Source organism: Ursus americanus, chromosome 32 (genome assembly GCF_024610735.1).
Source record: "Ursus americanus isolate L20-20 chromosome 32, mUrsAme1.1.p, whole genome shotgun sequence".
Classification (NCBI taxonomy): Eukaryota; Metazoa; Chordata; class Mammalia; order Carnivora; family Ursidae; genus Ursus; species Ursus americanus.
The window spans coordinates 28529217-28556204 of NC_142158.1; the positions used below are offsets into that span (position 1 = coordinate 28529217).

At 40.4% G+C, this 26988-nt stretch overlaps 1 long non-coding RNA gene and 1 pseudogene across 3 annotated transcripts in view; one reads left to right on the top strand and one right to left on the bottom strand.

Annotated features, from left to right (window-relative positions):
* Positions 1-23626, bottom strand: part of LOC148107341 (uncharacterized) — a 28312-nt gene extending 4686 nt beyond the window's left edge. Inside the window, exons 1-3 of one of the 3 annotated variants that reach the window (XR_015722622.1) lie at positions 23523-23609; positions 16771-16941; positions 10038-11521 (exon numbers count right to left, since the gene is read on the bottom strand). This is a non-coding gene — a long non-coding RNA (uncharacterized LOC148107341). Of the gene's footprint in view, positions 1-10037; positions 11522-16770; positions 16942-23522 lie in introns of those variants that run through there. The other 2 variants (XR_015722623.1, XR_015722621.1) reach the window with 2 other exon arrangements.
* LOC123791053 (V-type proton ATPase subunit d 2 pseudogene) lies at positions 17775-20936 on the top strand (annotated as a pseudogene).
* Positions 23627-26988: the final 3362 nt, after the last annotated feature.

Genomic DNA, 26988 nt, shown 5'->3' on the forward strand with positions numbered 1-26988 from the left:
TTTTAAAGGACTGTAGGGCACAAGGCCCCAGACTGGCACCCTCAGCCCGTGGATTCTGTATCAGCTCCAAAGCAGGAAGACTGGCTCTGACTTCATCTAGGGTCCTTTGCAAATCTATGGTTTATGGCATAAGCACTGGCTCAGACATTTACTAATCGAGGCCTTTCTTTCATCTTGCCTCTACCATGGTTTTCAAAAGTCAATTTTCAATGCAAGAGCTGCATCTTTCGGTCATCATTGTTCTGCTGTGGTCCCCCAAGGCACGAAGGGGAAATGCCTCATATGCCTCAAAAGCAGAAAAGGCAAAACAATCCTCAGGTGACGTCCTAGAATTTTCCCTGCCATACACCTGCCTCATACCATTCCATAAGGGCATATACCTGCCTTATACCGCTCTATAGGGTCTGAACATTTTATAACAAGAACAAGTTCAGGTATTTACTGTGGAATTTTTTAAATGATAAGAAACAAGACTTTTTTCTAATGAAGGAATTTCCAGTAGGGGGTGGTAAAGAATCACGATCAAGATCAGTTTGAACCTGCCGGGCGAAAGGGAATGTTCATTAAGCTGAGAATCAAATACTGTAGCCCGTTTGTAGCTACAAGTATTTATTAACTAGCTCAGTCTAAGGTTTAATTTCTTCATAATGCTAGATGATACATATTATGCTCTTTTGAGCAATGTTTCTCTACTTACAGTCTCCTACAACCTGCTCTTCTGTGAACTGGCCCACATCCATTTATGTAGGACGACTGAAATGGAACAACTGGGGTCCATTATGGTTGGAATGATGGAATTTGGAGAGGAGATACACTGATAATAAAAATACATACTCTTTTTCCTTAGGTGAAGTAAAATTATTGTAATATACATTGGATCTGCACACATTCCTCTCTTTGAGTCTCCGTGGATAAAATGAGGCAAGTGCATTCTGAGAAAGGAGTAACCAGAAGTGGGCTGCAGCATCCTTACCTAATCTCCAGCATGTTTGACCAGGCTGCAGCAAGGACCCTTAGGCCTCTGCCCAGTTGTTTTGCCCATTTCCTTTATTCTAGCCCAACCCCAGCTCTGCTGTGGCCAGCAGGTGTGAGACCTGGATATTCTCACCGGTGGTATGTTGTTTCTTTTCCCTAGAGGCCAGATTTGGATTCTCATTACCACCTGTACCATCTTGCAAGGATCCTTTGAAACGTGTGGCCCGATTCACCTCATTATAGCTGGGTACCACCATGACCCCACAGATCTATTTCCCTTGGTATCTAAAATCTGCCTGGACTGCACTGCAGTTTAATCCTTGAATGTGTTCTATTAGACCCTGGTTCAGGACCCTTGCGTCTCATCCTCTGTCGCCCCCTCCCCAGCTGTGCCTTAAATTTAATTGTCTTTGATTCTAACTCATGCCAATTCCAGGAGAGACACCGTCTCCTTCATCATTGGTCAGAGTTCCCAGCAAATTGTGCTGGAAATCCAATGGGTAAAGCAGGCCTATTTCTGAGTTCAAAAAGTCTCTGCCTCTGGGTCATTTAATCTTGATTGATTGATTGATTGGTTATTCCATTTCAATCCCCAAAGCATTTTTCTTACTATTTGCTTTCAAATTTGGTGCCCTGAGTGTTCTTGTGCTCTTTTTTCAACCCTTGGACCTAGCACCTTCTTTCTGGCTTTGGCAGAAAGCCGAAGTAAACTTCTTTCACTTTGGCACCCTGAGTCCCTGGCCAAGTAAACTTGAAAATGTTAGGTATTTTGGTTTTTATCTGATTTCAAAGGCAGTTGTAATTCACCATTCTTTGATAACTATGATGAATGTACATAGTTCTTAATATATTTATTGGTCATTTATATTTCCTTTTTTGTAAAATGCTTATTCACATCTTTTGACTATTTTTCTCTTGGATTATTGCTAAATGTTCTGGATATAATCCTATGTAAATTACGTGTGATGCAAATAAATCTAGTTTATGGCTTTTGAGTTTTCTTTCTTTAGAGTGTACTTTGACAAAAGTTTCTAATTTTAATGTGTCAAGATTTATTAATTTTTTATTTTATTTTTATGTTTCTTTTTTAATTCTGTATACCAAATTAAATACAGTGTTCTATTAGTCTCGGGTGTACAATATAGTAATTCAACAATTCTATATATCACCCAGTGCTCATCACAAGTGCACTCCTTAATCCCCATCACCTATTTCACCCACCCTCCCCACCCACCCAAATCATCAGTTTGTTCTCTATAGTTAAGAGTCTGTGTCTTCATATTGCATGGTGCACTGGGTGTCATACGCAACTAATGAATCATCGAACTTTACATCGGAGACCGGGGATGTACTGTATGGTGACTAACATAATATAATAAAAAAAATTTAAAAAAAAATGAGTCTGTGTCTTGGTTTCTCTTTCTCTCTTTCTCTCTCTCTCTCGTATCCTTTGTTCATTTGTTTGTTTCTTAAATTCCACATATGAGTGAAATCATATGGTATTTGTCTTTCTCTGACTGACTCCAGTTAGCATCCACCCATGTTGTCCCAAAAGACAAGATTTCATTCTTTTTTATGGCTGATCCGGTTCTATAACGAATAAAAGTGGTGAGAATTGACCTCCTTGTTCCTGATCTTAGGAGGAAAGCTTTCTACCATTGGGTATGATGAATTTATTTATCAGTTCTACTGAGTTTATTTATCAGTTCTAGCGGTTTTTTTGGTGGAGTCCTTCAGGTTTTCTATAGATAGTATCATGTCATCTGCAAATAGTGACCGTTGTACTTCTTCCTTACCAAGGTGGGTGCATTTTATTTCTTTTTCCTATCTGATTGCTATGGCTAGGACTTCCAGTACTATGTTGAATAAAAGTGGTGAGAGTGGACATCCTTGTTCTTGATCTTAGGATGAAAGCTCTCAGTGTTTTACCATTGAGTATGATGTTAGCTGTGCGCTTTTCATATTCAACCTTTATTATGTTGAGGTATATTCCCTCTGTCCCTACTTTGTTGAGGGTTTTTATCATGAATAGGTGTTTTACTTTACCAAATGCATTTTCTGCATCTATTGATCATGTGGTTTTAATCCTTTCTCTTGTCGATGTGATGTATCACATTGATTGATTTGCAAATACTGAACCACACTTGCAACCCGAGAATAAATCCTACTTGGTCGTGGCGAATGATTCTTTTAATGTATTGCTGGATTCAGTTTGCTAATATTTTGTTGAGGAATTTCACATCCATGTTCATCAGAGATATTGGCCTGTAGTTCTCTTTTTCTGTAGTGTCTTTATTTGGTTTTGGTACCAAGATAATGCCAGCCTCCCAGAATGAATTTGGAAGCTTTCCTTCCTCTTCTATTTTTGGAATGTTTTGAGAATAGGTGTTAGCTCTTCTTTAAATGTTTGGCAGAATTCCCCTATGAGGCCATCTGGTCCAGGACATTTGTTTGCTGGGAGCATTTTGATTACTGACTTAATTTCATTGCTGGTAATTTGTCTGTTCAAATTTTCTATTTTTTTCTGATTCAGGTTTGATAGTTTTTATGTTTCTAGGAATTTATCCATTTCTTCTAGGTTGTCAAATTTACTGGGATACAGTCTTTCATAATTTTCTCTTATAATCCTTTGTATTTCTGTGGTGTTGGTTTTCATTTCTCCTCTTTCTTTCTGATTTTGCTGATTTGAGTCCTCTCTCTCATTTTTTATGAGTCTGGTTGGAGGTTTATCAGTTTTGTTGATCTTCTCAAAGAACCAGTTCCCGGTTTCATTGATCTGTTTTATTGGGGTTTTTTTACTTTCTATTTCATTTATTTCTGGTCTAATCTTTATTATTTCCTTCCTTCTACCGGTTTTGGGTTTTGTTTGTTGTTCTTTCTATACCTCCTTTAAGTGTAAGGTTAGGTTGTTTATTTGAGATTTTTCTTCCTTCTTGAGGTAGGCCTGTATTGCTACAAACTTCCCTTTTAGAACAGCTTTTACTGAATCCCAAAGATTTTGGACCATTGTGTTTTCATTTTCATTTGTGTCCATGTATTTTTTTATTTCCTCTTTAATTTCTTGGTTGACCCATTCATTGTTTAGTAGCCTGTTATGTAACCTCCATGTATTTGTGTTCTTCCAAGATTTTTTCTTGCGGTTAATTTTTAGTTTCATAACATCATGTTTGGAAAAGATGCATGGTATGACTTCAATCTTTTTTCATTTGTTGAGACTTATTTTGTGGCCTAACATGTGACATATTCTGGAAATGTTCCATGTGAACTTGAAAAGAATGTGTATTCTGCTGTTTTAGGGTGGAATGTTCTGAATATATGTGTTAAACTCAACTTGTCCAATGTGTCATTCAAAACCACTGTTTCCTTGTTGATTTTTCTCTTCAGATGATCTAGCCATTGATGGAAGTGGGGTGTGAAAGTCTCTTACTATTATTGTATTACTGTTAATTATTTCCTTTATGTTTGTTATTAGCTGCATTATGTATTTTTTTAAATTGTGTGTGTCTTATGTAATAAATATTGCCTTACCTTAAAGTCATACAGTTATTTCTTTTACATTTCATCTGAAACTTTTAATGTTTGTTTTAATATTTTAGTACATTGTTCATTTGGAATTTATTTTTAATGGTGATGAATGTATATCCAATTAACCCATTGTTACTTATTGAATAGTACATCTTTTACCCATTTGTCTTTAATGCCCTCTCTTCACATACAAGAAGCCCTGATGCCATCTTTCCATTCTGTTCTGTTGGTCCAGGTGCCTACACACTCTGCCACCATCAATAGTGCAAGGTCTTAGTGACACTATTATATCAGCCTTCAGTAGTATCTTGCTTTTTCTTAACCTTGCACTACTTTGTTTCATTTTAAAATCAGTTTGTCTAAATTCCATAAAATACCCTGGAGAGATCCTTCTAGGAATTATGTTGAAGCTATAGAACATATTGGGGAAGACTAACATTTTTATAATATTGAGGCTTCTTAACCATGATTATGGTGTATCTCTCCATTTATACAGGACCTCACCACTGTCTTTCAACGTTTTTAATTTTCCTCATTAGGATCTTGCATGTCCTTTCTTTCTGATAATTTATTCTTGATGACTTTAAGTATTACTGTAAGTTACTATCAAAAGGGACCATTTTGTCACATTTCCTACCTTTTTGTTTGATAGAAAAATGCAATTGACTTTTTGTGTCTCTCTCTAAACACCTTGCTAAACTCTCTTACTAAATCTTACGTCTTAGATTATTTTGTATTTTCTCTGTAGACAATCATATCACCTATGAATAATGAAAGCTTTCTTTCTTCCTTCTTACGCTCCTTTTCATCTCTTCCTACTTTCCTTTCTTTTCAGCTGTCGTTGAAAGTCCCCTATTCCCTGCCTAAGTAAACCTAATGTATCATTTTCCGTTTCATATTGTAAAATTTTACTCTCTAACAGGGTATGCCTTTTTTTTTTTTAACCCAATGCCAATAATGGAATTTCAGTTCTTAGCCTTGAAATGCCAGCAACAACATTCTCAGCAAGATAAAAAGAAAAAATAAATGTTCTTTCTTGTCCCCAAGGCTGGGGAGAACAATGTGTTTTTAACACAAAACTTTCTTATTAATGATATTTCCTTTTTTAAAAGATTTTATTTATTTATTTGACAAAGAGAGAGGCAGTGAGAGAGGGAACACAAGCAGGGGGAGTGGGACAGAGAGAAGCAGGCTTCCTACTGAGCAGGGAGCCCAATGCAGGGCTCGATCCCAGAATGCTGGGATCATGACCTGAGCAGAAGGCAGACACTTAACGACTAAGACACCTAGGTGCCCCTATAAATGATATTTCTTTTTTTTTAAGATTTTTTAATTTATTTATGAGATAGAGACAGCCAGCGAGAGAGGGAACACAAGCAGGGGGAGTGGGAGAGGAAGAAGCAGACTCATAGCGGAGGAGCCTGATGTGGGGCTGGATCCCATAACACCGGGATCACGCCCTGAGCCGAAGGCAGACGCTTAACCGCTGTGCCACCCAGGCGCCCCTATAAATGATATTTCTAACAAGGATAATTTTTTCAAACCCCTAGACTTCAAAGATTTGGGGTGAGACCTGATAAAATGACCTTGACCTATAAAACATCTCTAATTTTGATTACTCACCTTTCTTAATAATTTCGTGTTCTTATAATAGTGTTGAGTTAACGTCTTCATCTACAAGAAGGTAAAATTACTTATGAATTTTTCTGTCAAACCAGAAAAGATTGGCATTTCCCTGTACTCACACACACAGAATAAGATGGTTCTCCTGGAATTTTTATTAAAGAAAATGTGAGAGACTGTTGGACAAACCAAGCAGAGAGTGGAGGTATAAGGAGGGTGGTTGCATGCTGAGCCTAAAAATGAGCCCACAATAAAACATGTTAAAAGATTTTTAATTTAAAAAGCCAAATGAAGAAAAATCTGCATTGGGCCTCTACGGGAAAATACTTACCTCTGTGATCTTTCCCAGCTGGCTCAAAACTTTGTTGTTAATGAATTATTCTCACTAAAAATCCAGAGCTATTCAAAAGTAAGAAAATTATGGTATTTTATTGTGTTGTTGATTTTATCTAAAGGTTTTTGCCAGAAGTCACTGGTGGCATGGGTCCAAGTGGAGCGTTATCTGTGAGTGTGCTAGCAGCTGAATCAGAGCAGGAGCTCCCGAACTTGAGTGCACCAGGACCACCTAAAGTGCACCAGGACCACCTAGAAGGCTTGTTAAAATGCAGATTCCTGGGACACCCCCCCCATCCAGAGTTTCTAATTCAGGGCTAGGTCTGGGTTTAGACCTGAGATTTTGCGTTTTAATACATTTCCAGGCGATGCTGAAGCTGCTGATCCAGAGACCATATTTCGAGAACTGATCGAGTAGAATGATTGCAATTTCTGTATTAGGTTCTATCATTCGTTCTCCTAAGTTGATCGAGTTATAATTTTATCTGATTTGAAGTAAGTGATTCTTTGAGAAAAATGAGGCTAAAGGGTGCCTGGATGGCTCAGTTGTTAAGCATCTGGCTTTTGCTCAGGTCATGATCTCAAGGTCTTGGGATTGAGCCCCAAACCTCGCACCAGCTCCCTGCTCAGCAGGGAGTCTGCTTCTCTCTCTCTCTGCCTCTTCCCTGGCTTGTGTGTGCACTCTCTCTCAAATAAATAAATAAGATCTTTTAAATTTTTTTTAATTTTTTAATTAAAAAAAGAACAATGAGGCTAAGATGGAGACAATCTCCATGGAGAGCACTAAGAATAACCCAGCTGGGTTTAAATACACAATGCAGAACACAGAGGTTCTGTGTTGTTTTTTGCAGTGAAGAATCATATGGAAGCTGTGTGATTTTTTTTTCCTCTCTCTTCTAGATGTCTGCATGTTGTCCTTTCTTTTCCTTGGAAGACAAGTGCTACTGTACAACCTTCAGCTTTCCCAAGAAATTAATGATTTCCTCTTTTATTTGAGTGTGAGATGTATTTTTCCTGTGTGAGAGTCCATGTGAACTGTGTTCAGGATTTCTTAAAATCTGTATTCATGGGTGAGATTGACTTATAATTTTCCTTTCTTGTAGGGTCTCTGTCAAGTTTTTAGTGTAAGGGTTATACCAGCCTCATAAAATGAGGAGGGGCTATATCCTCTTTTTATGTTCTGTAAAGACTTCTGTAGGATTGGAATTATTTTTTCTCTGAGTGTACCTTGCGACTTACTGGTAGAGCCATCGGGGCTTGTGTTTCCTTTGTGGGAAGATATTCAACAGTCAATTCAATTTTTTCTGCAGGAAAAAGGATTCAGTGTAACTGAAAAATTGTGAGTAGATCATTGTGTGGTACCCTCAAAGCTCCTTTCTATCACCTACCATGTCCTGAAGAAATGTCACTCTTTGGCTTAGGGCTCTTTTCCTTATAGATGAATCTAAGGGGTGGGGGGAGGGCAGGGCTCACAGGGAGAAAGCCTTGGGTTACTTTGGGAGCAAGGGCACCAGGAGTTCAGTTCTAAGAGAAGGATCAGTGTTTTTCAAACTTTTTTCTAATGTATGTATATTTATATATATATAAATTGCAACACACACAAACATAAACACATATGTTTAAAAGAAACAAATATTACATGAAACTATGGTTATGCTCACTGCCTGTGATACATGCTGGCATTTTCTGTTCTATTTTATTCTATCCCATCTCAAATCTAATGGTCATTTAGCATGGTGATCGGCATTGAACATTGATCTATTTTTTTTATTTTTTATTATGTTGTTAGGCACCATACAGTACATCATTAGTTTTTGATGTAGTGTTCCATGATTCATTGTTTGGTTTAACACCCAGTGCTCCATGCAATACATGCCCTCCTTAATACCCATCACTAGGCTAGCCCATCCCCCCACCCTCTCCCCTCTGAAACACTCAGTTTGTTTCCCAGAGTCCATAGTCTCTCCTGGTTCATTCCCCCTTCTGTTTACCGCCCCCCTTCATTCTTCCCTTCCTTCTCCTATCAATCTCCCTGCTATTCCTTATGCTCCATAAATGAGTGAAACCATATGATAATTGTCTTTCTCTGCTTGACTTATTTCACTTAGCATAATCTCCTCCAGTCCCATCCATGTTGATGCAGATGTTGAATAATCATTCTTTCTGATGACTGAATAATATTCTATTGTATATATGGACCACATCTTCTTTATCTATTCCTCTGTTGAAGGGCATCTCGGCTCCTTCCATAGTTTAGCTATTGTGGACAATGCTGCTATGAACGTTGGGGTGCATATGGCCCTTCTCTTCCCTATGTCTGTGTCTTTGGGGTAAATACCTAATAGTGCAATTGCTGGGTCATAGGGTAGCTCTATTTTTAACTTTTTGAGGGACCTCCGCACTGTTTTCCAAAGTGGCTGTACCAACTTGCATTCCCACCAACGGCGTAAAAGGGTTCCCCTTTCTCCACATCCTCTCCAACATCTGTGAACATTGATCTATTTTATTCTATTCCATTCCACTAAATATATATGTATATATTTATATATAATTTAAATTTTATATTACTATGTATTATATATTTATAAATAAAATGTTGTATATAAATATATACATTTTTATTATGTATTTATATATTACTTATTCCATTCTGTGTCGTGAACGAGATTTGGAAGTGGACTTAGGAGTGTGACCAGTGCTGGGGATTCCCACGACTCCATATTTCCACATCCATGGTACCTGCGGTTTCAAAGTATTCCATTCATGAACAGATGACGTCCCTCCCTTCCACCTGCCAATGGGGAAGATACCAGGATTAGTCAAGATTAGCATTTACCAATTAAGCTGAAGTGGACTTAGATTCGAAGTCCCTGTTTCATGCTGCAGCACAGGAAGAACCCGAGAACGCTTCTTGAAATCCCCCCGCTGCTCCTCTCACCCGCAGAGGTGAGCAGATGAGAGGGGAATTGAGGTGAGAAGCCACCGGAGTGGGACCACGAGAAGAAAGAGCTTTCGCTAGCTGCTAACACTCCTCCTCCCCCACAACCTTCTCCCCCGCGCTCTTCCCACTGTCCCCTGCCCCTTTCCCCACTTTGCCGCCTCTTCCTCCTCGTCCAGCTCTCTCCCTCCCCCGCCCTGCACACCCCCGTCCCTCCCCGCGGGCGCTAATTTGCTGGGCCGCAGCCGCTCAGGGCCTGGAGAGGTGGGAGTCAGGTCGCGGGCACAGCAGCCGCACAGGGACTCCCAGGCCACACACAGTGTTTCTCGGCCGCGGATCCCGGGCCTGGCTGCCCCGCGCCCGGGGGATGCGGGGCGGAGCCTGGGAGCTAAGACTGCAGGCGGGCGAAGCGGAGTACAGGGATCCCGGCCCTGGGAGCAGGAGCAGCGCACACAAGCTGGGAGAACCTCGGGGATGGTGACTGAGGCCTGGGCCTCTCAGGTCGTCGCTGGACTGCCCTACGGCACCCGGAGAAGAGACTTCTCCAGAGAACAAGTGCTAACCCCGCAGGGCTTTAAGCAGTGGGCTCCCGCAGCGCTCCCCCCGCCCCCACCGCGCCGAGCTCTGACTGACGTTCATCATAGCCAGGGCCTGAGGTGGGCGGGGCCGGCGCGCCCCTGCGAGCCCGCGGTTGCGCTTTCCGAGAACTCGGTCTTTCACCTGCAGCAGCGCCCGCAGGGAGACACCTGGCGGGCCCCGCTGCTCCGCGCCTCGGATGGCCCTCACTGAAATGCCAGCGCCCGGTGCGACGACCTGGACAGAAGCGGTCACTGCGGCTGGAAACCCGAGGCTCCAGGGGAGGTCCCTTGTTGTCCCGGAGCGCCTGCCTGGAGGAAGAGGGCGTCCAGTGGCGCTCTCTGCAAATACCCGAAGAAGGCGCAGGTGACGCTAATGCAGGGTGAGATTTGGGGACGTAATCGTGTCCCCCTGGCATCACCCAGCTGGGGCAGTGAGGAAGGGATACGGACCTCTAGGTTTCTCTCCGATTCTCTCCGTGGCGCCTTGGAGCGAGGTGGGGAGAGCAGTGAGAATGGGTCTCGTCCCCGACGGGAGAGGAGGGGAGGTCTGCCCAGACCCTTACTCAGACCCTCTACTGGTAGGCGACGCGCGAGTGCTCTTGTCCTCGCGGGATCGGTGAAAGGGATCCAGGCCCTTGGGGAGGGTGCCTGGAGAATACTTGGAGTCGGACATCTATTCCCTCCGTTCTCATCACGTTTGTCCGGGTGCGTAACTCGTTCCTTTAACGTGAGGTGGCCTGCCTTTGTGCCACAGCCTTCTTCTCTCTCGCACCAGCCTCTGGGCCTCACGCCGTGTCCCTCAGCCTGAGACGAGGTTCGGAGGGACACGTGGGAAAGGAAGTCTCTTCTCAGACCAGGAACTCAGGCTGGGGCAGGGTGCCTTAGCAAGACCAGAGTCCCAGCCTAGGGACAAGCATAAGCCCTCTCCTCTTCCCTTCTCAGAGCCGCCTTCCTGGCCTTATAATCACCACGGACATAAATGCCGGCCTGCTTGTCCGCGGTGCTCTGGCTATTAGGGCGGAATTTGAATGATTTGGATGAAAAGCTTGAGTAAACGCGGGTGAGGATACCAGGCCTCTTCAGCTTGACTGGTGAGTTTCCCACACGAAGTATGTGAGGGTCACAGTATCCCGCCACTCCTAGGCTAGGGTGACTCACAGATGCGCGACACAGGATGGAAGGGAGTATGCCCTTCGGGAAGGCAAGTCAGCCTGGCCGGCACACAGTGTGGTCAGGAAGCCAGGCCTGGGGGGTCAGCACATGCAAGTGAGCTCCTACAGCTGCTTGGGTCTGAGGAGGTGTGGCAAGAGGCTGGTGAAAACATCCTCATGGTCAGTCTGAGAAGCAGTCAAGATGGAGAATTGCAAAATCTGCAGTACACGTTTTCCCGGAGTCTCAGTGCCCAATGACAGGCTCCACCAGGGAGGGCCAGCGCCTGTCGGCTGAGCTTCGCAGGCCAGGTCTGCTGTCGGATCTCCCCTGCTTCTTCACCGGCCAGGGGAAAGCTGAGCCAGATACTCGGAGAGTGACCAGAAGGGCACCCAGGAACCTGAGAAATGGTTACCTTAAATTCAAGAGATCCACTTCAAGAACTCTCTTCTTGCATTTCCCAAAATTTTCCTCTGTGATTCAATGGGAGGAAACCAGGTCCCAGACTTGATCAAAAACAAATAAACAGGGTGCCTGCGTGGCTCAGTTGGTTAAGTGTCTGCCTTTGGGTGCTGGGATGGAGCCCCAAGTCTGGCTCCTTGCTCAGTGGGGAGTCTGCTTGTCCCTCTCCCTCTGCCCCTCCTCCCCGCCCGTGCTCTCTCTCTCAAAGAAATAAAATCTTTTGGGGCGCCTGAGTGGCACAGCGGTTAAGCGTCTGCCTTCGGCTCAGGGCGTGATCCCAGCGTTATGGGATCCAGCCGCACATCAGGCTCCTCCGCTAGGAGCCTGCTTCTTCCTCTCCCACTCCCCCTGCTTGTGTTCCCTCTCTCGCTAGCTGTCTCTATCTCTGTCGAATAAATAAATAAAATCTTTTAAAATAAAAAAAAGAAATAAAATCTTTTAAAATTAATAAATAAATGGGGCGCCTGGGTGGCACAGCGGTTAAGCGTCTGCCTTTGGCTCAGGGCGTGATCCCAGCGTTATGGGATCGAGCCCCACATCAGGCTCCTCCGCTATGAGCCTGCTTCTTCCTCTCCCACTCCCCCTGCTTGTGTTCTCTCTCTCGCTAGCTGTCTCTATCTCTGTCAAATAAAATCTTTTTTAAAAATTAAATAAATGAACAAAGAAAACTCTAAGCAAGCATGTGTAAGTGTTTAAATGGTGCTACACAGTGATGTGATTGGGTAATCAAAAGGGATATCCACCCCAGGCAAATATGAGGAGCAAATCTGGAGTCAAAGAAACTTGGTGTGGACCCCAGATGCGTGGTGCTTTAGAGGAAAGCCACTGCTTCAGGACAGACTTCTAGGACTACAGTCCTCTAAGGCCAGGGACTTGTGCCTCTTTTCCTGCATTGTTTCCCGATTTTGCTCTGGCCCTGACATTTAAATGTTTGTACCACTTCAAGTATAAGACTAATGGTTTGCTCTACAACCTCCTAACTCCCACTTCCCCACTGGCCTCACACAGGTCATTTTCTCTTCCAAGTAGTGAAAGGGGGTAATATGGTCATCTTCATGTAAATAAGAGGGAGGAATGAAAATTGTGAGGGACGGAAAAAATTGGGTCTTCGCAGTGGGGGAAGAATCGCTAAAAATTAAAGAACTTACTGTATAAAAGAGAGCTTTGGCATTTAGTAATTCGGGTTTTGGGGCCTTCCAGAATACCAAGGGCTTCAAGACTAGTGTGTCTTTCCATTCATGTTTCCTTCCTCAGTTTGAGAGGGCTATTTGGTAGAGAACTGACAAAACTGTCCACTCCTTCATGTCTCTGCTGACACCTATAGGTTCTCTCCTCCAAGTGCTTGTCCATTTCCGATTAGGGGAACCCGAGAAGGGGGAATAAGAACTCAGTGGTCTTTCCTTCACATGTCCCTGGAGAGAGTTGTGAAACATATGCCTCCTCCCACAGGCTTAGGTGGGCCTGAAATTCTCAGCATGGATCTAAAGAGTTGCAAAGAATATAATTTCCAACACACCACATGTATTAACACATTTAAATAAAACTGTTAATCACCTTGTCACGTGTCCAGTGGAATCTAATCACCATAATGTGTTGACAGCCATCACTAATTTTTAAAATGCACAACCTCTTCCTGAACAGTTGGAAATTTTACATTGCTCCTTTTTTTTCTTTTGAATTCATATTTTTGTTTTCCTCCCCCTATAGAATTATTTTTTCTCAACCCTGGCCCAACATTCTAATATAATATATTTTTGGTCTTAGAAATATTTTCTTGATCCATCTAACATGCTTCTTTCCAATAAAATATGTTCTTAAAATAAATTTTTTCTTTCCTGATCTAAGTGTTTGAAAAGTCAGATGAATTAAGATAGTACTAAATTATTAGAAATAATTGATCAAAATAATATAAATAATACAGATTTGGGTAAACATGTAAATTTTTTTAAAGTAAAATTTAACTGGAAATGTTTCTTTTACAGAGATGGATAGGGGCTTTATTTTCCCAACTTCATGTTGATGAAAGTTATTTATTGTTCTTATGAACCCAGTTCCATATGATTTCTATTCCTTTAAAAATATTTTAACATAAAGAACTAAAAAAATCTTATCCACATATACAAGTATGGAAACAGAATAAGTATAAGAATGGAAGGAATTTTTTGTAGCAACTTCACCCCATTTTTAAAATTTCTTCTTAGTTATATGCCAACACTCACATGGTGAGCTATTATTAAATACTATTTTGAACAATCTCACAACTCAAATGTAGAGTTCTTCTTCAATTTTGTTGAAGCAAAGAATTAGAAACTACCTGATTTGCAAAGCTATTTTTACACGTTAGTTTCTTTCACTTTCTCAGTTCTTAGAAGTATACCAAAAAGGCTTTTAAAATTCTTAGGAAATAACTGTTAGAGGCATCTTGTTTGTGAAACTCAAATTGGATGAAACTGGGGTTAGAAAGAAACAAACCCACAGATTTTGGAAATTAAAAATCAATAGGTTCTGAATAAAGACCTTTCCCCCATTTTTTTATGTCATCTGGAAGTGCATTTGAAAATTATGACAAAGAGGGGCTCCTGGGTGGCTCAGTCGTTAAGCATCTGCCTTCGGCTCAGGGCGTGATCCCAGCGTTCTGGGATCGAGCCCCACATCAGGCTCCTCCGCTAGGAGGCTGCTTCTTCCTCTCCCACTCCCCTTGCTTGTGTTCCATCTCTCACTGGCTGTCTCCCTCTCCATCAAGTAAATAGATAATCTTTTAAAAAAATTATAACAAAGAGATGGGCACTAAACTATTGTGTATGTGTATGTGTGTAATTTCATTTGACTGTAGAAAATGATTTATTTTGTAATTATGCATTTGAGAGGTATAGAACAGTGTATCAACATCCAAGGGGAAGAAATTAATCCCAAATAAATGAACCTGGATTTCTAGAGTTTAGAGCATTACAACCAAGACTACATTTTGGAACATTTTGTTTTGTATCCCCACATAAGTGGATTTCTGCTTTTAAGAACACGATTTAAGCTACTTAGTGGAAATTAACTGCAAAATGAAGAGAAGGTGTTAGATCATTACTCAGTGTAAGTTTACAGAAATTCTATTTCTGATTGCTATGTGAATTATTTACAGCAGAATCCACAAAATATTTCCATCAGATTAACCTGAATCTAGTAGGCATATAATAAAAATAAATAAATGAGCAGAGAAGTAACAGTATATCATAGACCTATACCCAAGTAGAAAAATGTCTTTATATTATCCCATAATATTTGGTAAAAGTCAATAAAAATATTTCTCCTATAAGTCAGAATAAGCTCGAGAAAACATATATTAAAGTACTCCCAATATGTGTTTATTTTACTCCAAAATATGATGGTGACCTGTCAGAAGTAAATGTCGAGACTTTCGCCTTCACTGATTCGAATCACGCAACAATAAGCAAGTGAACTACAGATGAGACAACGAGTGAGTAGGTCTGTTAGTTCTTAGGGAACTCTGTTGCAAGTTACTATTTCTTTGCATGATTTTTATAAATTGAGATTTTTTTTTAATTTTTAGAGAGAAAGAGAGCACGGTTGCGAGTGGGGGTGGGGGGGCAGAAGGAGAAAGAGAGAGAATCTTAAGCAGGCTCCACACCCAGCGTGAGCCCAATGCAGGGCTCGATCTCATGACCCTGAGATCATGACCTGAGCTGAAATCAAGAGTCAAATGCTTAACCAACTGAGCCACCCAGGAGCCCCTAAATTGAGAATATTCTAATCCCAAAACAGAAAAGGATTGGAACCTTGCCATGAATTTGTCAGCTGAATGAAATTTAAAAAGCACCACCATCAGCATTTCTTGCCAATGCTAAGGAGCCATCAGTCCTTTAAAATTAGAAAAGGACCTTCCAGGCGTCTGAGCGACTCAGTCCTGGGATGAGCCCCACCTTGTGCTCCCTGCTCAGCAAGGAGTCTGCTTCTCCTGCTCCCTCTGCCAATGCCCCGCCCCCCCTCCTTGTGTGTGCTCTCTCTCTCAAATAAATAAAATCTTAAAAAGAGAAGGAAAAGGAAGCCTTAAGGTTATCAGATGTAATTTTTTAGCCTTCCAAACTTTCCCCTGAGGAATTATGCAAATCCAGAATAATGTAACACAGGCCATAACATTCCCATTTCTTACGCCACATATCACCCTTAACATAAAGTTATTCAACCTAGAGCATTATTGACACTTGGAGTTGAATAAATTCTTCATTATCCGGTATCCCGTGCACTGCAGGACCTTTAGCAGCATTCCCCACCTCTCCCCTCTAGCACTGATCCCCAGGCCCTCAGTTATGGCAATAAAAAACTGCCTGCAGATATTGCCAGGTGTCTCCCCTGAGGGACAAAATTGTTGAGGATCAGTGCCCTTCACAGAAATATAGAAGGACACAAACTTGTGGTTAAAGGAGGCTTCATGGCTACAGGTTTTGAACTGTCCTTTTCTTTGGTACTCAGAAGTATTTTATTCCCAGGTCAAGGCACCATAATTATATCTTGGATAGGTAAGTGGTACACCTTCCTCTTGTAACACGGGAAAAAGAGATTGAGTACTGTAAGAGCAGTCATAAGCATGTCACTTTTAATTTTTAAAGGGGCTTAAAACACCAAGCATTTGATTAAGCACATCACTTTTTCAAGCGTGTGCACATGGATGTTGGGAGTCTAGATTCCCTTAAAATTTTCTGTGCCTATGTCCCCCTTGGAAAAATTTCTGATACCCCAGAAAATACAAAACCCCAATTTGAAGATTGCTACTCTTGGAGACTGTTACAAACACTGGTACAAACACAGAGCCATGTTGAATAAAGCACAGCAAGTAAGTTCTACATGCAAGCCAGGAACCTCTTTCTTTTTCTCTCTAGGGTAAAAAAAAAAGAAAAGAAAGAAATACCCATTCCCTAAAATCAGATCACTTCCATATCTTGAACGTTTAGGAAAATTTTCAACTCCAACTGCCCAGCTGCTCTACACAGATTGCCTCACAGAGCATAAAGATTCCTCCCTTGATATTAAATGGAATGTGAAAACCACCTCAGCATTTAGAAACCTCAATCCTTCCTGAATTGTTCTAACAGTCCAATGAATATCATTAGTACAGCTTTGAATTCCCGTAAGAAAATGTTAGTTGGGTATTAACTAGATTTAAAGATTTCACAGTACCTTCAGCAGAAAGTGACACAACGGCTGTTAGAAGTGTAAGCTCTTCTCTTTACTGTTTTTTAGTTGTCTATCCAGTCATGACAATCGTGAAAAATGTTAACAGACATCTGAGAAGTGGAACACACACTCGAGTGCGGCAATCGTGTAGGCAGAAGATACCAGACCAAGGTCCTAAAGTCAATTAGAGATTTTAGAAGTTGACATTAGGTTAATACTAAAGAAAAATATAATCACCATTAATATTAAAAATTTGTCTGTGGGACACCTGGGTGGCTCAGTAGTTTAGGCATCTGCCTTCAGCTCATTTCGTGATCTCAGGGTCCTGGGATCCAGCTCCACATCTTCCAGTGTCCCTGCTCAGCGGGGAGTCTGCTTCTCCCTCTCCCTCTGCTTCTTCTGCTCCCTCTGCCCCTCCCCCTGCTTGTGCTCACAAGCTCTCTCTCTCAAGTAAAAAAATAAAATCTTTAAAAAAAAATTGAGAAATATGACACCTTAACTTTCACCAGATACTGTCATTGGAGTAACATGAGGATTCCATGTCATTTGTGATATTGCATATTTAAACTGTATCTCTATTTGAGCACCCATGACTACATTCACAAACTTCTAGACATTAATTGAAGACATAACAAAGTCTGCTCTATAAGGTAAATGAATGAAGTTTAGGACAGTCCATTTAATGCAGCATTCCAATTTGAAAAGATGGGGGCTGCCAAAACTTGTAACAAGATATCCTTCAGTGAGTAAATGGATAAAAAATTGGTACATTCACACAATGGAATATTATTACAATTTTTTAAAAATGAGATATCCAACCACAAAAAGACACGGAGGAAACTTAAATGCATATTGCTAAGTGAAAGGAGTCATCTGAAAAAGCTACCTACTGTGATTCTTAACTATATGACATTCTGAAAAAGGTAAAACTGGAGACAGTAAAAAAACAGTAAAAAATCAGTGATCACCAGGGTTTCACCGGGAAAGAGGGAAGCAGAGAAGACTAGATGGAGCTCAGGTATTTTTAGGGCAGTGAAGCTATTCTGTATGATATTGAAGTGGTGGATACATGTAATTACACATTTGTCAAAACCCATAGAATGTACCATACAAATAGTGAACCCTGACGTAAAACTACAGACTTTACTTAATAATGTAACAACAGGGCGCCTGAGTGGTTTACTTGGTTGAGCGGCTGTCTTCGGCTGAGGTCTTGATCTCAGGGTCCTAGGATAAAGCCCTCATTGTGCTCCCTGCTCAGTGGGGAGTCTACTTCTCCCTCTACCCCTCCCCCTGCTCATGATCTCTCTCTCTCTCTCTCTCTCTCTCTCAAATAAATAAATGAAATATTTTTTTAAAATAATGTAATGACATTGGCTTATCAATTGTAACAAATATACCACACTAGTGCAAGATGTTACTGACAGAGGAATTTGGGACAAGTTAGGGAGTGAGGGAACATATGAAAACTATTTTTCATACAGAAAACAATTTTTCTGTAAACCTGAAACTGCTCCCCTCCAAAAGTATATTTAAAAAAAAAAAAGGCATGGTTTTATATGGACGAAAATGCTATGACTGTATTTTTGTTTTATACATGATGAAATCAGAGCAGGGACATCATTTAAACTCAAAATGCCCAAAACAATGTAACTTATGAAAATGTTTACCCAGCTCAGGAATATTAAATAAGCTTAGATTAAAATTAAGTTCTCTTGAATTTACTTTACTGAGTAATCCTCTATGTGCTAGTTTAGATTTTTAGTGCAGAGATATTTTTAAGTTTATTTATTTAAACAATCTCTACACCCAACGTGGGGCTCCAATTCATGACCCTGAGATCAACAGCCACGGTCCACTGACTGAGCCAGCTGGATGCCCCACTGCAGAGAAATTTTTAAAGTCTTTTTATGACCACTGATCATTGGTCTACAGTCCAGTTGCATACCTGATTTTTATTTTATAACTTACCAAAGACACTGAGGATATTAAACCAGGATTGTATTTTCCCATTTTTCATACAAAAAGTTTTTAGGAACAAAAATTATTTATATTTAAAAAAAAAACAAGACCACTATTTAAGCATTCATTATAACTTAGTTATTTTTACACGAGTTTGTACTTTTTCATCTTACATTTATCAGAGTATAGTATTTACTTTTGAACTAAGGTTTTATAATAAGTCTATACTTTTTTAATTTACAAGGCAACTTTCCTGCCATTCACAATGATCTGGATAGAGCTAAAGTGTATTATGCTAAGGAAAATTAGTCAGAGAAAGACAAATACCATATGATTTCACTCAAAGGTGGAATTTAGGAAACAAAACAGATGAACATATGGGAGGGGGAAAAAAGAGAAACAAACCATAAGACACTCTTAAGGATAGAGAACAATCTCGGGGTGCCTGGGTGGCTCAGTCGTTAAGCGTCTGCCTTCAGCCCAGGGCATGAGTCCAGGGTCCTGGGATCGAGCCCCCCATCGGGCTGCCTGCTCCGCTGGGAGCCTGCTTCTTCCTCTCCCACTCCCCCTGCTTGTGTTCCCTCTCTCACTGGCTGTCTCTCTCTCTGTCAAATAAATAAATAAAATCTTAAAAAAAAAAAAAAGGAGGGCACTTGTGATGAGCGCTGGGGGTTGTATGTAAATGATGAACCACTGAATTCTACTCCTGAAACCGATTTTGCGCTGTATGTTCACTAATTAGAATTTAAATAAAAATTTGAAGAATAAAAAAAAGAAAGGAAGGCAACTCTTCCAAGTAGAAAATCATTAAATGATTCCATCCTCTGAAGGCTAATTTCGGTAACTTGCTTAACCTAATTGTGTAACTTACAGATTGGAATTTTTCTCCGCAGTCTCTTGAAAGCAGGGTGACAGCCAGAACCCAGGTTCACAGATCCTGTACTTTGACCTTACCCCAGTCTGGAATTTTTCTTAAATGTTATGAACATTTAAAGCATTAAGAACCTTGGTTAATTTCTTCCCCACCCCCAACACTATGTATTTGAGACTCCTGTCTTGGATTCATGTGAGTTAATAATAATCCCTTGGAATCAATAAAAACAGGAGCTCTATTGAACATGACAGATGATAGTTTTCATTTTCCAGTATCCTCCAGATGAGGACCTCATCATAATTTAAGGGCACCTTCCAAAGGAGCCTCCTTTCCTTGATACCCACGGTGTAGCCACACCAATTACCAAGAAACAAGCAGCAGGCTCCCAGCCTTTAAATTTCCTACTCTAAAGACATACAGACTGATCGGCATTTTCTCCAGTGGAAACTGTACACTTGGTCAACTTTCCAGGGCCTTGCATTTAAATCAAGAAATGTGCAGCCTACTCTCCTTCTCCCACTTTGGGTTTGCTTGCTGGGTTTACGTGGGTTATCTAGCTGACTGCTGCTGTTAAAACGGGACTGAGCATGCTGTGTTGAAAGCCACTGAAAACCAGAGGAGACTAGTCATGAAAACCCTGACTATCGGCCTATAGATTTCTTTCTGATAACTCCTCATAACAGGTAGCACTTTTTTTTTTCCAGTCTAGAGCAAATCTTCAGGAACTGACCAGGATCCAGAGCTGTTTCAGCCTAAATCGGCTGTGATCTCCTTCCCCATACACGGAGCTGTACGGACTGTATGTCTGACAATACCTAGATGAACTGAATATTGAATTACTGTACAATAAGCTGTACACATCTTACCTCCGTAAATTCTGTAAGAATCATGGTGATGTCAGAAATTATGCATCCTATTCTTGAGTCTGAGGCTGCCAAAGGTGCTTTTATCACTCTTAACTGCTTTGGCACTGAACTGAGTAAAGATGACCAGGAGACCCTCTACCCGACCGGGGCGAGCTCTATCCTGAGGGGTGGCACCTGTTAGCTCAAGCATAAAACTGATCAGATGAGGACAGTAGCGGACCGTTATGGAGTATTATATAAGCCTTTGTTTGAGACTGTGGGTGATGGCAGCGGAGGAAAGACGTTGGAGGATGTGTTTTATGAGCGTGAGATACAAATGAACGTGCTGGCATTCAACATGTAATCCCACTACAGCGTGTTTTACACATACACAAAGCCGAAGGAACAAGAAATGAGAAATATCGTGCAGGTAGCAGAATGCATTTCACAAAGACATTGAAGTAAACAGTTACATTCCAATGTTATGACCCAGTGTGGGACCTCAAATGCAGAAAATCATGGATATTAAGAAGAGGTTTTGAGGAAAATAAAAAGAATTGTGTTACATGATCTGGGTTATACAAAAATAATCCATACTGCACCTTCATGAATTTCAGGCTCACTGGAAACAGTAAACTAACCCTGAAACAGTGTTTCTTTTTTCTTTCCAACAGCCTTCAATTTGGTTTCCATGTTTATGTCTCATTTTTTACCAGACCTTAGGCATTCATTCTGATTAACCCTATGGTGCTTTTTCTAGTCTTATTTGGTTGTATTAAAAATTAGATCTAATTTTTTAAAAAGAAAAAAAAGAAACGTGCAGCTTCTGCACCAAAACAGCTAGAGTTTGAGGTCCTAGATCCTCTTGGATTCCTCACTTTCCACGATTAACCCATGCTTTTACACAGGAAGTGAGAAAAAAATTCTCCTATCAAATAATGGAAGAAATAATTAGCTTCTTGGGAAAGTTGAAAATTATCCAACAACCCCTTCCCAAGGGGAAAATAATGCATATATTAGAAGAGAAAACACAATCATATGGCTTCCCTAAGCTTCTCAAACACCGAGCATCACGCACTTACGGATCCTCCAGACAGCAGCAGGCGGATTGTAAAACAGGAGATTTACTGACTCCAGGCTGCAAATTCTGCACATTAGTGGTTCCCACCCTGCTTCCCAGTATCAATATAGGAAAATGGACTTTGCCACACTTCAGTTCCTATGAAGTAAGACCCCTCGCTAAAGCCTGAAATGAAGCTAATTTAGATCATGAAATCTAGAGGGAGGCAACAATTTTGGCTTGAAATTTTCCAGCAACCAATTCAAAGCGGCGTTCATAGTGGCTATCATATAAAACAAATCCAAAGAATAACTGATGTGATAGCAAGACCAGAAAATTTCATAAGTTTCTATTTTAAAAAGTTAGCCTCTCAATAACACTGTTTTAGGAAGTCCAATCTGGGATTTCACAGGCTTGTTTCTTATGGGATGGCTCAGGATAGGTAAACACAGGGGCGCCTGGGTGGCTCAGTCGGTTAAGCGTCTGCCTTCAGCTCAAGTCATGATCCTCGAGTCCCAGGACTGAGCCCCCTGGACTCCCTGCTCAGAGGGGGTCTGCTTCTCCCTCTGCCTCTGCCCCTTCCCCCACTGGTGCTCTCTCTCTCTCTCTCTGTCACTTAAATAAATAAATAAAATCTTTAAAATACATATACATATACACATGCTTATATATATATACAAACACACGTGTGTGTATGTGTGTGTGTTTGTGTGTAAACATCATCAAACCAAAAGATCATTCTGTAACAAGAATTCTACAGAAAGCCAACACATTACAGAAGGATAAGTACAGCAATAGAAAAAAATTACAAAGTAACCCAGAATAATAAAGGGACTAACTCTTACTGGTATGAAGCAGGTCAAGAAAAGTTTCCTGGAGAAGGAAACATCTGAATGGAATTTTGATAGATGCAACTTGGAATTTTCCAAATAAGCAGTAGGAGGGGAACATTCCAGACAAAGGAAACCACAAGAAAGTAAAGGCAGGCAGTCATGAATCAGCATGTTTTCATAAAGATCTATATCTATCATCAGATTAATGGACTGGGGAAAAAAGTGAAACAGGGAGACATAGGAGAGGTAGGCAGTAGCAAGATCAAGAAATGCCTTCTCTGCTGTGTTAGAGATTTGCCATTGATTATAAAACAAGCAAAATTACCAAAGTTCTAAATGAAGACATTAAAAATAGTATTGAAGTTGGTGGAATATACTTAAGGCTCTCTGGGAGGAGAAATTTACACTAAGTATTGAGTAATAAAATGAAGTGTTCGAGGGAAAGGTAAGACTGTGAGTCTAAAGTTTCTGATTCAGGGGATAAATGACAGGAAATCTTTGAAATCCATTGGCTTATCCTGCATTTTAAGATAATTTCTTTGCCCATACATGCTTCTGCAGCAATCGTGCATTGATCATTAGAGAAGATCAGTTCGCTGAATGATGCAGATATTTGAAATGTCAACACACTTCATACACGACCTTTTTAAATGATATTTATTAATATTGCCACTAATCTCATCAGAAAAGTTTTTAAGTACCCGATGGTAGCAGATACAAGCTTCCCAAAATTCTGATTTCACTCAAAAGCTTAAATTTTATCACTGGCAACAGATACAATCAGCTGTTTTCCTTGAAGTGATGATCTCACTTTGTTCATACTCAAGAAATGTCTCCCATATACCCAAGTCTGAATAACCAATTTTCTGTCAGTTGTTTGTTTGTTTTTCCAAGTGAAAAAAAAAATACGTGTACCATAAAAAAAGTAGCTAGTTCAGCGTGCGGCTCAAAGTTTTCCCTAGAGACAACCCCCATATTTTAGCATGTAGCAGAAGAGCTTGATGGATGCTTCTCATTTTATCCCAGAATATTTCTTAAAATGTACTCAAGAGTTGAAATTTCATAAAAATATCTTCTATTCCTTCATCAAGGACATTCTCTAGTGAAACTGACTTTTAAAAAACTGTGGAGGTGTCATAGTAAAGAATATAATGAGTCCTAAAACAATTTGACGCTCTTACCTTGATTCCTGCCAAGGCCCTGGTCATATTACCCACCACTGTTCTCACACCCTCGGTACAAATGTCAACACAGGTGTTGCAGGAAGAATCATGAGATTCAAAAAAGGTTGTACAACACTGTTAATGGTTTATCACCCCTGTGTTTGTTGCCAAGCACTCACATAAAATAAGATCAATGATTAGTTGGCAATGATACCAAATGAGTACAAGCCAACCAGCATGTCCAGACATATCTACAGATTGGTCCCTTTGTAAGGCAAAGGTACAACTTTTCAGATAAGATATTAACTCAGTCTTTATGTTTGCAGTTAAATCTTTAATTTGACAAGTTACTATAACACTGGAAAGTGGTAGAACGATGCTTTCTTATACTGTCTTTTCATCAGGCAGGCATTCACGAAGCAATGCACCTGGACCAGGCTTTATTAGTCTCTTTACTATTGTAGGAGCTCCTCCAGCCAAGGCGATATAATAAGTTCTCCTGTAAGAGGCTTTTATGGAGTTTGTAACATCTACATTTAAAACATTTAAGTCCTTTTTTCTTTGAACACTGCATGATTGGACCCAAAATAATGCTATAACCTAATCAGAACCATGTTAGTTTTTGAAACTATTCTGTTGAATAAGACACAATAAGTTAAATTGTTGATACCTATAAAGCTGAAGAAGGGGTACCTTTTGCCATTTTTCACAGTTACAATTTTCCCCAGTTTCTTTTGAAGCATATTCTTCCTTTCCCTGAGTTAGAGAACTTGCAGATATATCAGTCTCATCTTTTTCAGACATAGGCAACATAGGCACAGATTGAGAAAATGGGTCCTCTAGGGGCACCGGGGTGGCTCAGTCAATTGAGCCTCGGACTCTTGATTTCAGCTGAGGTCATGATCTCAGGGTCTTGAGATCAGCCCCCCTGTCCAGCTCCATGCTCTGCGTGGAGGCTGCTTAAGATTCTCCCTCTGCCCCTCCCCACCACACCCCACCACGCATGAGCTCTCTCTCTCAAAAAAGAAAAAGTCTTCTGATATCTTTTTTTAAGCCAACAATCCATCCTTAAACCCAAGAAAATGTATTATAAATAGCCTTTATTTTAGAATAAAATATTCAATTCTAAAATAATACATTTCATAAAACATTTTGAAAATTAAAAATGGTTTTGAAAAATATTTTAATATTGTTGCAAAACAAAAGAAACTCAATTCTCGTATTTATGTATAGGTACAGAAAAATCTTTGGGGGGCGCCTGGGTAGCGCAGTCGTTAAAGCGTCTGCCTTCGGCTCAGGGCGTGATCCTGGCTTTGCGGGATCGAGTCCCACATCAGGCTCCTCCGCTATGAGCCTGCTTCTTCCTCTCCCACTCCCCCTGCTGTGTTCCCTCTCTCGCTGGCTGGCTCTCTGTCACATAAATAAATAAAATCTTTAAAAAAAAAATCTTTGGAATTTTAAAATCTTTGGATTTCTTGGAAGATAATGAGATTACAGAGACTATAGCAGATGTAACTGAAAAGAGCTGGTTGGAGCACAGAAGTAGTGAGAAAAAAAACTGAGTGAATTTTTTCAAGTGTATGTATTTATACTCTAAACTCAGTACCTTAGAAAATCTTAGAAAGTACAATTCACAGTACACAATTTATTAACTGTTAAAGCAATGATGTCACCACATGCCACTGTAGCCTTTGGGAAACTCTTACTGTTCACTCATGAGAGTGAAAATGAAAAAGACATAACATCTTCATATTATGAATAACTTTAACCTTGTGGACCTTATAAAAGAATCTCAGGAATCTCTCTTCCCCAGAGATCCTCTGGCCGTAATTTGAGAACTACTGCACAAGTCATTTAATGGTGCTAAAAAAACTGGCTATGTTCACGGGAGGTGAAAATCAAAAGCTTAATTCACACCATACAAAAATAAATCGCAAATGAATTAAAGTTCTAAATGTGAATAAATAAAACTGTTGGAATAAAGTATAGAAGAATAACTTTATTATCTCAGTGTAGATAGCCTGGCGATACCAAGTGCTGATGGAAAGATGGAGAGAAATCAGAATTTGCATATACTCATGGTAGAAAGGTTAAGTAGTTTTCCAGCTTATTTCAACCACTTATTTTGCATATGTAATGTTGAATAAATTTCAAGGGTGCAAATATCCTACAACCTGACAATTCTTTTTGAAAGATTTTATTTGCCAGAGAGAGAGAGCACAAGAGCACGAGTGCAGGAGTGCACGGGGAGCGCAGGGGGAGCGCAGGGGGAGCGGCAGGCAGAGCAGAAGCAGGCTCCCCGCTGAGCAAGGAGCCCAATGCAGGACTCAATCCCAGGACCCTGGGATCATGACCTAAGCCGGAAGCAGACACTTAACCACTGAGCCACCCAGATGCCCCTGACATGCACTAATTTTAAACCGGTAATTGCACTGAGGAGAGAAAAGAAAGGTAGCACTGAAGTCAGGTGCAAACAGCACAACTGTATTTGAGTAGTGGGTGCGTGGGTATTGTTCCCTCTATGTTCTGCATGTTAGAAATGTTTAATATTACCTATAACAGGGGCACCTGGGTGGCACAGAAGGTTAGCCATCTGCCTTCGGCTCATGTCATGATTCCAGAGTCCGGGGATCAAGCCCCACATCAGGCTCCCTGCTCAGCGGGGAACCTGCTTCTCCCTCTCCCTCTGCTTGTGCTTTCTCTCTCACTATCTCTGTCTCTCTCTCTCTCAAATAAATAAATAAAAATCTAAAAAAAAAATTACCTATAACAATGTAAAATGTACCCCAGTTCCTTCATGCTATCAATTACAGAGTATCTGCTTTTCTGATCAAACTTTTATTCTTATAATTGCTTTACAAATAATAGAGTAAGTTTTAAATTAATTTTGTCTAGTTCTAACATAATCAGGTATTACTAATTATGTCTAGATCTTTGGGCAGTAACAACCGACTTTGTTTTTATGCTTAGTATTTTTTAAAATCCATTAGTTTGCTCATCTCTATGATTTTTATTTTAATGTATCTTAATCATGAAATATTTTAAACATAAAGATTAATGGATATCCATTGCCCAAACACCCATTAAGATTATTAAATCTTAATATTTTGCCCTGTTTCAAATCTATTTTTAAGATGTTCATGTCTGTAACACAGTTGATGTCTCCAGACTCTTCCATTTCTTTTTCTCCTTCGCCAGATGTAATGACCCAGCATGAAGTCAATTTTGTCATTACTATGCATGTTTTAATACTTTTACTAAACATTTGTGAATCCTTAAACAGCATCAAGTATTGTTTTACACAGAGTTTTCAGTTTTATAAGATGGCATCTGACTATGTGTATTCTTCTACAACTTTTTGTCTGGTCAGCATTATATGTTTTCGTCTTATTCATGTTGATCAGTGCAGTTCAGGTTCATCCGTTTGAAGTGCTGTAGGGTGTACTATCGTATGGAAGCACCACAACTTATTAATCCATTCCAA